This window comes from Pyxicephalus adspersus, chromosome 5 (assembly GCF_032062135.1).
Source record: "Pyxicephalus adspersus chromosome 5, UCB_Pads_2.0, whole genome shotgun sequence".
In the NCBI taxonomy this organism is placed as follows: domain Eukaryota; kingdom Metazoa; phylum Chordata; class Amphibia; order Anura; family Pyxicephalidae; genus Pyxicephalus; species Pyxicephalus adspersus.
Genome location: NC_092862.1, coordinates 48,641,980 through 48,655,202, shown reverse-complemented (window position 1 = coordinate 48,655,202; position 13,223 = coordinate 48,641,980).

The window sequence follows — 13,223 nt, the reverse complement described above, 5'->3', positions numbered from 1 at the left end:
GTGAGGAGGAGTTACCATTGAAAGAAACTTGAAAGGAGCGGTCAGACAGATAGGAAGCAAACCAAGAGAGAGCAGTGTCACTGATACCAATGGAGGGCATGATTTGTATTAGAAGAGGGTGATCAACAGTGTCAAAAGCAGAGGAAAGATCAAGGAGAAGGAGCAGGGAAAAGTTGCCTTGAGACTTGGCTCAGATGAGGTCATTGGCCACTTTAGTAAGGGCTGTTTCAGTGGAGTGGGCAGCTCTAAAACCAGACTGGAGGGGGTCAAGGAGTCTTTTGTAGACAAGGCGTTCAAGAAGTTTGGGGACATATGGGAGAAGGGAGATAGGACGGTAGTTGGAGGGTAGGGAAGGGTCCAGTGAGGGTTTCTTTAGGATAGGGAGAATTAAGGCATTTTTAAAAGCTGAGGGGTATTTACCAGTAGAAAGGGAGAAGTTGAATAGTTTGGTTTAGATGTAAGATAAATAAATAAAAATAATAGTGGGAGTTCAGGTATCCTTACCTGTCAGCCCAAGTGCTGATTACTGATTTACTGGATTACCATACCATATGGGGGTCTGGATATGAAAAATAATGTGACGGAACCTGACATCTGCTGTTGCCTCTTAGCGCAGCCGTTCTCAAACTTTCCAACATGCAGGGACACTTGGAATAACTTGTAGGGTCTTAAGGAATCATATCCACAATCTTACAGATAGTCAAATTTATCATGCTGTCAGTGGTAACTGACCTGGGAGTCACAAATTTTTCTTTGCTCAGAAAACCCCTAGCAACCTTTTGCGGAACCCTAAGGTTCAAAGGAAACCTGGTTGGGAGACACTGGACTTAATTTATTAACCTCCCTAGCGGTCTAATTCTGTTCAAATGTCCATGCAAAAAGCGGTACAATTTTTGAATCGAAATGTATTTTTCATTGTAGGCTATAACTCTTAGGCATAACTCACCGATATTTATTAAAATGAACAAGTTTATTAATAAACTTTAAAACAAAACACAAAAATCTGGTAAAAAAAATTAAAAAGTATTTTTAAACATGTAATATAACTGTACAGTAGCATGTTTAATATATATATTTATATATATATATATATATATAATATAAGTATGAATATTTTTGTGTATTGGACTCAATACAACTATTTTATCCCCACCTACTAGATTGTAAGCTCTTCGGGGCAGGGTCCTCTCCCCCTGTATCACTCTCTGTATTCGTCTCCCATTTGCAACCCCTATTTAATGTACAGTTCTGCGTAATATGTTGGCGCTAATTAAATCCTGTTTAATATTAATAATAATAATAATATTTTGTATTGAATTCAATACAAAATTTTTTGAATTTCCCGCTGATCCTCCGGCCCGCACTGACGCATGCACCAACGTTACAGGGAAACCCCAGGGATCCTCGCTGCATTCGCTGGCTGGAGATTGAGGAAGAAGGACGTGTCCCCAGGACCAGCAGGACGCCGGGGGGCGACAACGGAGCAAGGTAAGTGGTTTTTTTTTTTTGTTAAAAGCTACCCTGAGTGTGACTCGGGAATACCGCTTTTTGCATGTAAAATCCACCCCGAGTCACACTCGGGAATACCGCTAGGAGTGTTAAAACTCTCCAAGGCTAGAGAGGGTACACTTTCATCAGTGAATCTAGGTAATCCAGCAAACTTGGAATGGATATGGTCCAGGATTCAAAACATTTGCTAGCAAATGACTTTAAAGAAATCCATTACAACATCCAAGGCCACCATGGCTGGAGCAGAGACCCCCAAGAAGAGCAGCAACAGGCAGGAAGGCGCTGGGTACCTGGCTGTGGCAAGCGAGGTGGCTGGGGACTCAGGGTCATGCTTTGTAGGCTGACTGTAAGATTTAGTGGGGGCAGAAGAGCCAGAAGAGGCTGAGGGCAGCAGCAGATGGGAGGGTCTCCATTGTATCACGGTTGATTACAATGGCAAGGAAGAGCTGTCTGTGGCCTGGTGCTCTCCAGCCCCTGAGGCCTGGGTCGAGCGCCGGGCAGTGCTTGGGGGACACTCGATCTAAAGGAGAGCTCTTGAAAGAAGGGGTTTGTGATCGATGGTGACGCAGGAAACCCAGCATGGCGGTTGCGGGACTGGGCAGTCCTGGTGGTCCTGGTGAGTTCTTGGGGTTTATTTTAGGGGCGGTTGGGTTAGTGATAATTGTGTCTATGAAATGGGTGGAAGCAGGGTGGGTGCGTAAGGGGTTGGGTAGGGGTTTGGCAAGGCGGGGCGCAGCCAGGGGCTCAGAATGTGCTGAGAAAAGCCATGCTTCTGGGGGTGGATGTCTGGGGGGCAGCGGGTTAGGGGGTGGCATTGTGGCAGCAGGTTCAGCGTCAGAGACAGATGTAGATCTGGAAATGCAGAGTGTAACAGCTGAGGAGCAGAGAGGTGGCATGGATCAAGTGAGTGTGGGAGATGTGGTGAGGTGGGAAGTGTGCTTTGAAGGGCCACTGGGTGCACATTTAAAACAGGAGGTGCAGGAAAAGATTTGGGAGGGGGAGTTTATTAATATATTCTCCTTGTTACCCCTGGAACGTTTTAATCTGGACTTTGATATAAGTGAGTGGAAAAAAGGGGAGGAGGAACAAAGAATGTTTAGGTTGATCCCGAGGACGTTTGATTGCAGGCCTTTGCAATTTTGGCAACTGTCATTGAGGAATGAGCACCAGACAATTGTTTGGCACTACTTATTTACCTGGATACTATTGGCGCAGCGCATCGGGTGTACGGAGGATTGGCGTGGCTTCGGTACGACGAACAGGGGTGCGGTGGTCCATTCCCTGGGACCATAAGAAAATCGGCCTGTGGATAAAGCTGATGACGCCGGCAAGAGTGGTGAGTTCTTCCTTTCTTGGGGGGCCAGTGACCCAACAACCTTGGGGTCCCCAGCCCTCCAATAAAAAGGTATGTGTCGGTTTAAACACGAGTGTTACGGTTGTGGCGGAGCACAGGCCTTTCCCAATGTTTCAAGCAAGGAAAAGGCCGGATTGGAGACCACGCTGGAGGCCAGTGATGGTAGAAAGGATGGTTCCTTTTCTAAATAGATACCCAGATAGGGAGCCAATGCAGTTGTTGGAACAGGGCTTTCGGGATGGGTTTCGAATTCCTTGCTCGTTGGGGGTTCCGCCCCCAAGCGGATAATTTGAAATCTGCATTGGCACAGCCGGAGGTGGTTTTGGCAAAATTGGGCAAAAAAGTGGAGTTGGGGCAGATGGGAGGCCTGTTCAAGGAATGCCCAGTTGATGGATTGGTGGTATCCCCGTTGAGTTTGGTACCAAAGAAGGAGCCTAACAAATTTAGGCTCATTCATCATCTGTCCTATCCAGTTGAGGGTTTGGTGAATGTGGCTATTGACCCAAAAATGTGTTCTGTGTCATACATCTCTTTTGATTGCGCACTTAAATGGGTGGGCTGGTACGATAAGGGTGCCTTGTTAGCGAAGGCAGACAAGAGCGTTTCTTGGGGTGTACGTGGCAGAAGGGGTTCTACATGGACAGGTGCTTGCCCATGGGATGCCTCTTGTTTTTGCGCTGTTTGAAACATTTAGCTCCTTTATGGAGTGGGTGCTCAGGGACCTGACGGAAGTTCCATCGCTCATCCATTATTTGGATGATTTCCTGTCCAGTGGCCCGGCGGATTCCAGGGTATGTAGGGTCTTGTTGGCGACGCTGCAATATATTGCGGAGAGGTTTGGAGTTCCTTTGGCAGCCAAAAAGAGGGAGGAACCTACTACGGAATTGGAATTCTTGGGCATTGTGATTGATACACAAGCTATGGAATGCCGGTTACTGGAGAGTAAGTTGAGAGTGCTAGTTGAGGAAATGGAGAGGGAAATGTGAATGTGAATGGAAGAAACTGCAGTTGATGGAATTTCAGTCATTGTTGGGTAAGTTGTACTTCACATGTAGAATCATGCCGATTGGGCAAAAAATCGCGAGAAAGTTGGCTGCAGGTGTGTAATGCCCAACCCATTATCTTCATCTGACTAAGAAATTGCAGGCTGAGTTGGTGGTGTGGCGAACCTTCCTGGAGGAATATAATGTGCGGTCAGTGTGGATGGATGGGCAGGTGGTGAGCGCCGATTTGGAGTTGTTTACAGATGCAGCTGGATCGGCGGGTTATGGCGCAAACTTTCAGGAGCCGTGAAGTTCAGGGGCATGGCCACAAGAATGGGTAGAAGAAGGGTTGACGTTCAACTTGATGGCACTGGAATTATTCCCCATAGTGTTGGCAGTGGAGATTTGGGGGAGGATGTTGGCTAACAAGAGGATTCACTTATGTTGTGACAACATGGGGGTGGTCCAGGCGGTGAATGCGTTCACTGCCTCTTCCAGTCCTGTGATTAGGTTGATGAGACAGCTGGTACTGGGTTGTTTGCATTGGAATATTGCAGTTAGTACAGTGCATATACCTGGTGTGGATAATAGTATTGCGGATGCCTTGTTTCACTTTCTGTGGGATCGGTTCTTCAGACACGGATCAGCATGGAGTGGTTTGCCCGCCAGAGCTGTGGAGGACCTTCTTGGTCTCCTAGCTGGTATGGTCACACGGTCCGTAAGTCAAGCAAAATGGGCGGCCTTTTTAGCAGTCTGGGCAGAGTGGTTCCGTTTTTGTGCAGAACATGGGGGAGAGTTTCAGACGAGTTTGTTGTTATATTTTTTATGTCGTTGCTTTGCAGATTGGGTATCTGTATCGGTAGTGAATAAAAAGTTGGCAGGTTTGGCCTTTTTATTTAAAATGTTGGAAGAGAGGGATGTAAGTAAGAATATTTTGGTACATCAGGTTTTAAAGGGTTTTAGGAGAGGTAGGCTGGTAGCAGATAAAAGGCATCCAATGTCTTTCTCTTTGTTGAAGGCGTTGTTGGACAGATTGCAGGGTATTTGTGAGTCACAGTATGAGTTTTTGTTGTTTCAGGCAGCATTTGTACTGGCGTTTTTTGAGACAATGTGGTGTTGGGAGTTGCAGAGGTTTTGATTGTACGTACACCCGCATTTGGTTGTGCGGTGAGCAGAGGGGGCAGATGATAGAGGAGGTGTTGGCTGAGGTGATTTTGGGTCTTTTGTCTGATAGTCGGTGGTATGTATTAACATTATTTTTTTTGTAGGTGGCAGCCCCGGCCTTGTGGCATTCTTTTGTCTCAAGGGGGTGCATCCAGACAGAAGACAATTGGGCATCCCTCGCTCAGCAGGTTCTATCTGGTGGACTGGTGTGCCTGGAATGCAATGGAGTGTTCTTCCAGGGATGCGCAAATTTGTTGGTTGGGACAGGGTCCCCGATGTTTTGGATATACATTCTGGGGGGAATGATTTGGGTGTAAGGCCAGTGAGGGAATTAATAATCGATAATGGACCGATAATGCAAGGATAAAGTTGAATAAGGGTGTGGGGAGGTTTTTTTGCTCGGAATAGCCATGGGGATGGCTATGGTGCACCATAGGGAATTGGAGGTGGACTCACACTTGTATTTGCAATCGGATAGGGTGCATCTAAATTAAATTGACATTGATCTTTGGTGTTTGGGTCTGCAGGATGGGATTGGGAGGTCACTGCAGGTTTGATGGAGCGCACAAGCTTGAGGTGTCTCGCTTGTGGCACTATGGCGATTGAGGTTACTTGCAACTTGGTAAAATGTTGGGGACTTATCGTGGTGTGGAGTCCACATTGGTTTGATAAAATTGGTTTAATAATATTTGGTGGTGGACTGTGGTTAGAGGAAAGTTATGTAGTTCCCAAACTGGGAGGTTTTGTGGCTGGGTGCAATTATGTATACCTTTATCATGGTGAAGCAGACCACGAATGTAATTGGGTGCCTACAAGGACCAGCAACCTGTGAGGCTAAAAAATTGGTTAATTGTTTGCAATAAGGTTATTTAATGTTTAACAAGAAAGTAGAAATGTTAATTTATGTTTTGGTTATTTATGTTATTTATTTTAAGTTATGGTTTATATTTAAGATTTGTATTTGCTCTATTTTATTTGAATATCTAATTGTTTTAAAGAATGCCTATGGGCTTTAGGGTTGATAGGTTGCTAGATCTGTTTTGCTGCAGTCATGTTGACCAGACACCAGACAGCTAGCAAGATGCTGTATCAGGAATTCTTGAAGCCATATGTCTGTCATTCATGGCTCTACTGTTATCCAGAGATCTGCTTTGGAGGACAGTTGATGCAGACCTTATAGGTTGGTCGGAATAAACAAGAGAATAGAGTCTGATTTCAGTTTTATCATATTTTGAAAAAAATGTATATACAGAAGCTGAAGTGCGGGATTGGTTTTCAGGTAGGATTTTCACATGTAATGTAAGCTCCAGGAGATGGACCCTGTATTATCAGGGCATTAAAAAGGGCAAGGACAACCCATCAAACTGAAAAATGCTTAAGCTGTCAAATGTCTACTGGAATATTGTCGTAAAAGCAAACAATTGGCCCACTATGCCCGTTGTAACCTGTTATGGACGTCCTGTAGGCAACAGAAGGGCTGTTGAACATCAGTAATGGCAGTTATAATGCCAAATGCCAAGTTGCCAATAAAGCTTTAAAAGATTTTGAAGTATTTTGGCTGATTAATTTGTCAATTTAATTGATCCAATCAATTAAAAAAAATCTGATCACCATCCAGACTGGTACCTGACTGTCCAGTTGATTGGGGGTCATATAAAAGGGTTTCTGACATTTAGTGGGATGAGTATGTAATGCTCAAACACTATTTGATTCTGAAAACATGCCATTATGTTATGGGGCTTCCCCCAAAATTGACATTAGACTGTGGTAATGATATATGACTATGGTGGGACATTACATTGTGAGCCCTTTTGAGGGACAGCTAGTGACAAGACTGCAAAGCACTGCGTAATATGTTGGACCTATATAAATACTAGATAATAATAATAATAAATTCATCCTTGCAACAGTCTAAAAATACAATGGTACCTTGGTATAAGTCCCTAATCCGTTCCAGATCCTTGAATCTATACCAAATTTTTCCCATAGGAAAATAAAAGAAAAATGAATAATCCGTTCACATGCAAAAAAAATTGTATTGTTATTAGCATATTATACATTGATGGGGCTGTATAAAATAAATTAAACACTACTTAATACTAAAATACATAAATACAAAAGCAATTAGATGATATAAATGAAAATTTAACCTCCCTTTACCTTGCTGAGAAGAGTCCAGTGCCTACTAGGATGGTGCTGAGAAGGGAGGAGATGGTAAGTAATTCACAGAGAGTTATACCGCAGGTTGTTCACTGAATGGTAGTAACAGGTGTACTGACGCTGGTGGGCAGTCGTGGCATTGTCTCGAGAGAGTTAAATAAGGGTAGCACGAGGTGTTGTGACTCGTTTTGACCCACAGAAGTTCTAGCACCAAACCAAGTATACCAAGCAAAGGATGTATACCAAACAAAATTTTTTGTGTCTAAACAGGACTTATACCAAGTTAGACTTTTTCCAAAGCGGACTTATACTGAGGTACCACTGTATTCTATGCACTATCCACTAGTTTAATATTGAAAGAGTATTATGGTCATTTTCATCATTATATTTATTTGAAATATTGATTGTGACGCAAAAAAATGGTTATGATCCTAGTGTGATATTAGAGCAATCAACAACAAAATAGTGCCTTTCTGATCAATTTTAACATTCTGGTAAAAAATCTGGTAAATACATTGCCTAATGGCTGTAGTAGATGCTTACAGCATAATAACATATTAACATGGGGGGGGGGCCTTAGTCCCTGTAAAAAATGCTGGAGTCAGGCATGTGAGCAGGGCACTATTACTGTACCAAAAGTGCCTATCCAGCCCAGCTAGTCCGGTACACATGAGATTTCAAGCAATGGTAAAGGTTAGGAAAGTTCTGTGTTCAAATAAAAAACTGTAAGTGTAATGGTGTAAAAGTGCTGGTAAATTTACAGAAAGAACATGCATATTTAGATCATAATGCCCAAAATATAAGTATTGACATACAATAGGAAAATGTACTTTATTGTTAGCACTGGGTGTGGTTCTAAATTGACACTAGTTACAAAACTTTGCTCAGTACATTACAGCAGCAATATAACAGGACCTGCATATGAATGTATGTCACATACAGATCTTTGTTATACTTTGTTATACAACCTGCATCATATTACTGAATGGCTAATGGTTTTAGCTTTCTTTCTTTGACAACATAACACAGTTTCACATTTGACCTAATTTCTTCAATTCTTTGAACTGATTTATTTAACTAACACCATTCTTATTGTGAAGTGAAATCTTTAATTGACAAAATAGCAGAGGGGGAGCCTTTAATTAGATTGTATAGTTTTACAAAACCAGAAGACTACATTCAGACTTCAAGGCTACTCTCTCCTTTTGATATTAATATCCCTTGAAACATTTTAGCTTTGTGCCCTTGTTTTAAGACTGCCTTGACCACAGGCATCTGTCTGACCGAGACTGTTTATTTTTTCCGTAATCCACCAGAGAAATTTCCATTGGAGTGCAAAGCATCGCTGCTTCTCCAATTACTGTTTTTCTATTGTGTGCCTAGCTTTGTATTCAAACTTGTATCATTCCAACCCCTTCACCATCCAACGAAGATGTTTTATTTTATTATACAGTAAGCAGGGTGATGGTAATGTATAATATTCCCCTTACTGACCACATTTAACTATAGAGGAGTTCATAGTAAGGTTATATTTTCCCATCTGGTATTTCGTCCAATGAAGCTAGTTTTTGAATGCCATAATAAGTGGGATAATGTAGAATGTTATTTTTTATTTTTCAGAATGATGAATTAGGCATTCAAAATTTAGCATGGATAGGGGAAAAGAGCATAATGTTGAGGGGAAGATGTCACACAATGATGTGCATACATCATGAAGAAAGCTACTGAAAACACTGGGAATAGAGGTGCAGGCATGTAAAAAGTATTTGTTACTTGTGGACTTCAGGGCTCTACTATGTCCACTAATAATACAATACAGAACAATTCATTCATAATACAGAAGAAAAGTATATTACCATAAGAAGCATAACAACACTACTGTATTCATGAGAAATTACAAAATTAATTGGGGGGGAACGGGGTGAGCAGGAGCACGTGAAACACACAAAAACACATCTATTTAGATCTTGGTACGTAAGGTTGGAGAATAAATTGAACATCATCAGCTAAGTCTTGTTAAAAGGGAAGGGGAAAGTAGAGAACTGCAGCCAAAAAGACCAACGTGCAAGGAAAGTCTCAAAATTATCAGTTTTGCTCTGCAGTTAGATCCTTTTTAAAAGCATATGCAACATAGACTGCACTTCAACACATGTCCTATGTTCTTTGATACATTGCAAGGTCTTTGGTAATGTTGTGTAGGAAACTGTAGGTCTCGGCATCTAAAACACATTTCTCTGGTAAGAACAGGTTCCAATGGAAATGTACATCAGATAATTATGTATGATGAAATTAGACTTATTAGTGTTTAGGGCAAATCTAAAGCCACATGCAAAATATCATCAACACTTACATTATGTTAATTAATTACATTATATTAATTAATATTCGGTTTGGATGCCATATTAAGGTTGTTTCAATGTTAAATGTGTAAAAAGTTTCTTAAAACTTGTCATGTTTTTTGAATACTTTAAAAATTAAAAACATAAGTAGTTTTTTATGGCAGCTCCGCTAATGAATACCCATAGGCACGTTTGCAAATTTTGTACATATTGAGGTGATATTTTTAAAGAGCGTCAAAAAAAAAAAAGCTTTCACATTAGAATTATGTTTCTAGTAAGATCCAAGGTATACACCTCGGGCCTGACCTAATCAAGGCTGGAGAGGATACAGTGAAGCTGGGATCCAGCAATTCTAGTTCTTAAGGGGTCACGTTCAGCATACATGTGTATAATATATCAACACATGGTACCCAACATTATGTGGTTTTAAACAAATGAATCCATATATTGTAAAGTTGTAATTATTATTAAAGCTGTATAATTTTTAACAATATTAAATGTTTCCTAAATGGATGCTGATAAATCTATTGGATAGAGGGTAACCCATTGTGGTTTTCCTTTTTAATTTTTTAAAGCAGTAAAACATTTTTTTGCAAAAGAAGCTAGTTTTGTGCTTTCATCCATCTTTTTGGACTACTGCATACAGTGGGGAGCTGGATCAACACGTGAGTTACATATATGGCAAATGGTAATATGAAATTCTTAATGTTTTGGTTAAAGATTAATATTCCTTAATAGACATTTTGGAAGAAGGTTTTTGTTTGTTTTTTTGCAAAATATTTTAACAATATGCTGCTGAATTGCCTTCATACTGTGTAACAAAAGGATCAACTAAGGCAAAAGATTTGTACAGAGCCTTGTTTTCCATCCCCCTACAGGAATCTGACTTTCATTACTTCATTTAATGTCAAGATTCACTATTTACTATGTAAGTACAGTGTTGAAACATCTGTTTGTGGTTAGTTGGACTGCAAAATCCCTTTCATCAACGAATTCTCTGTATCTTCTTTTACTCCAGCAGGTATACAGTCATTTTTATTTTAAGAAAAACAATGAAGACAATCTCATCCTCCTGCATGACAATCCAAGGTTTCTTCCCCCACCTTTAAAGGGAATTTAGTGCCTATGTCTTTCTGGATAAATTAAACACATATAAAACATTTGTATGAACATTGAATGGCATCAAAAGCATAGATAAGCCATCTAGTGGCAGAAAAAGAATAATGGGAACACCACTCAAACTACAGTACAGGTTCAAAAATCTGCCAACCTCCAGACCTGAGGTGTGCCGAAATTCTGGATTTTTGAAGGTTATATATGCTGTATATATTAAAATGAAATAACACTAAAAGAATAGACAATAAAGGAAAAGCAAATGAAATTTTATTGTTCACCAACTAAATAAAACAGAATTTTAATCATTACTAAAGGAAGCTAAATAGCAGATAGGCAGTCAGGATGATCATCTTCATGACTGACAGTAACAGCATCCTCAGCAGCAGGAACTGCTTCATTTTATGGAGGAAAAGCAAGACCTAACAGCTGATTCTGGAGTACAGCACCATCAAAACATAAACAGCCCCTCCAGAAAACAACGTATAAATTTGAAAATGCGCTCCCAAATGAGAAGCTAATTTCCCATATTGATGGCTCAAAACGCTGCCCTACTTAGGCATTAAGGTGGTTGCGCAGCTTTTACGCAGCTAACGATATCCTTTCTACAATGCTTAACTGCTCTTATACATTCTTTGAATCCCACCAAAAATGCTTTTTAGACCTAAACTTGAAGGAGACCTTGGAGTACTAAATTTATATTTTTATTACAAAGCATCCCAAATTGCACCCCAATCTTTATTTATTCTAATAACAATTGCCCTTTTTGGGCGCTCATAGAATTCACAATAATTTTCCCAACATTTTTTTCAGATTTGACTTGGGGTACTCCTTCAAGCAGACCCAAGGCTTTGATCACATTTATGTCTTTCTCTAGTGATATGGTGATAAACAATCGGCAAAGCTGGTTAGTGCCCACTGTCCTCTTATACAATTATTGAATAATCCTCTTTTTCAGCCAGAACTCACTAATTATGCTGACTATACTTGGTGGTTTAAACATGGCCCAACTACAGTACATTCCATGTTATCTCACCAAGGGGGCCTCATTTGTAATCAACTTAAAGATAAATATTGGGTCCCCAACAAAGAACTTTTTCAATACCCCATTTTGTTCTTTCCTTGATGTGGGGATTCCAGCTTCCTTTAACAGTGACACATTTGCAGGGAAAAGCCAAATACAACCATAGAGGGGATTAATTCCCCTCCATGGCCCTGTTTAGTTCTCCTTGTGTAAAGGTTAATCTGCTATCTTCGCCATGCTCTTCAGACTGGAAAATACAGCAAACCTTCTTGCAACAATACATATAGAAGTGCCAATCTGGACTACCTATACAACCTGAGTGGGCTGCAGGTACCACCCCATGCCAATGCACAGAAGTAGTAGGAACAAAGGGCACCAGCAAAAGGCACGACTGATGAATAAATATAGAGAAATGGCCTGTGGTAAAATTATTCCCCTTTGTGAGGGTTGGATTTCTGTTGCCAGACTCTGCCCTTTCCCCAAAGCAAGTGGATGTGATTCACAATATTTCCCAAATGTACAATGAACTTAATGAATTTTTGAATAGCGTATGTTGTTTAATATTACCTGCTTTCTTTTCTCTAGAGTAGAGGTCTCCACCCCCCGGTCCGCGGCTCTGGCCAGTGCAGCCCCCAGCAGGGTCGGGAGACCCAGGGGTAAAGAATGCATAATGCTCATATTGCAGCCTTTGTGTTCCTGGCTAAATGTACATCACCACCTGCACCCTGCTACCAGGCCTTGGATGTATTAGTTTTTTAGGGTTTTCTTTTTCTTTTCACCCAGCAATCCTGCCAGTAGCACACTTTGTGCCCTGGGGTGACAACACACAGTCAATGTATTCGTAGCAGAGCAGAATTTCCACCTTGGGACAGGAAATATGTTGGGACTACAGAACACCTCATGTTCTTGATAACATTGGGTGTTATTCTGTATTTGAACACCTCCTCATATTTTCCACTATTTGAAAAAAACTATTTTTATACAGTTCCTAAATATTACGAGTTGAATCATGGAGACGGATAGGTCCAATTTCTATATCAGTAATACATAACCCCCAATTACAATGAGCTGTCTAAATGTATTTATGTAATTATACGATGGATCATGGCCACTTCATAACTTCCATTGACAATGATGCGTCTAAATGTATTTATGTAACTATACAATGAATCTTGGTCACCTCATTGTATTTTAAACATCCATACAATTGGCAGTATAGTGACTACAGGGATGTAAAGACACAGACACCACTCAGGTCCGCACACTCTTGTGACCTCCTAGTAATACAGAAACAGGTCTACTCCAACATTTCAAATACTTTTATATACCCGACTCCATTACATCAGCTCCCCGTAATACCTGATGGGGATGGCGGTTGATAAAGTTCCTACATTACACTCCACATGTCTGGGACAAAGGGGTGTTATTAGTCATCTCCCAAACCACTCACCCTGCACCCCACATTCCCAGGACAAAGGGGGCGACCATCCATCTCCCACCCTGCACCCCACATTCCCTGTACAGAGGGGGTGACCATCCATCTCCCACCCTGCACCCCACATTCCCTGTACAGAGGG